Source organism: Aplysia californica, unplaced genomic scaffold (assembly GCF_000002075.1).
Source record: "Aplysia californica isolate F4 #8 unplaced genomic scaffold, AplCal3.0 scaffold00082, whole genome shotgun sequence".
NCBI classification, from domain to species: Eukaryota; Metazoa; Mollusca; class Gastropoda; order Aplysiida; family Aplysiidae; genus Aplysia; species Aplysia californica.
Window position 1 is genome coordinate 390981 of NW_004797352.1, and position 1057 is coordinate 392037.

The window sequence follows — 1057 nt, forward strand, 5'->3', positions numbered from 1 at the left end:
GACAACTCTTAAAAGTTTTACTCACACATTGTTAGCATTGATTTTGGTCAGAGTTTTACGGCGCTTGCAACACAACTGATCGTCGGCCCAGAGTACAACTGTCGTATGTCCACGCACTCGGGTTTTGAGAAATAAGCCTTCAAAGTTTGAGATGGCTCCAGATTCAAATCAGTCACCAACTCATTCATCTAGCTGTTGCCCATTGTTTGTGTGTATAATCAATGTTTCAACTTTTAAAGTTTTCACAGATTGCTGTTTTCCTTTGGAATTGAGAAACAGTTTTTGTATTTTTTTTAAAACCCAGTTTTCTGAAAAATTGAAGGGAATGCCTCAAAGTACAAATGTTTTCTCTCCATATTAGGTTCTAAATCTCCATAATCTAGTCTAGTTTCATGGCTCTAAGTCACTCGCCTGCAGAGCAGAAGGTCCTCCTTGACTCAAATCCCCCCCAGGAGACGATATGAAAAAAACCAACCCCACATTTTTTCAGAGGTTCAATGGGCTTTGATACCTGACTCACATGAAGTCAATGTTCTATGGCAGACTGATGTTGAAATTTGAGAGGGCGTCTCTCAAATAACCTTACTGTGTTGCAAGGGATGTAAATCTTAACTAACGGTCATTCCAGTTGCAAGGGGCACATAGGAGTCCCGTGGCCACCTGGTGATCTCATAGCTGCACTACTACATGTAATATCTCTCATTTGACCTTATTGAGATGCAAGGGATTACCTATGAAACAAAATGCAACAGACAACACCATTAATGCCCTACAAACCTTTCTGTCTCGTCCAATCAAAAACTAAATGGGCAAAGGAAAAAGGGATAACGTAATTTTTTTCACTTTTGAGAAGAACAAAAAACGATTTTAAAGTCTGACGTTCTCATTTCTTGCATAGAACCAAAGATAGTAAATAACAAGATGGGCCACTCAGCCAAAAAAGTGTCCGCAGGAAGTATGCTCTTTGCTTCAGATGGCGCTGCAGTCTGTTTTGAAGCTCTCTTTCGTTTTTCCAGAAGAAGAATAGAAATAGCACCTCCTTGCGTGCGCAGATCGA

The 1057-nt window shown here is 40.2% G+C and overlaps 1 protein-coding gene across 1 annotated transcript in view; it reads left to right on the plus strand.

Moving 5' to 3' along the window:
- LOC101854399 overlaps positions 1-1057 on the plus strand; it is a gene marked incomplete in the record, with an annotated part of 33249 nt that overhangs the window by 7396 nt on the left and 24796 nt on the right.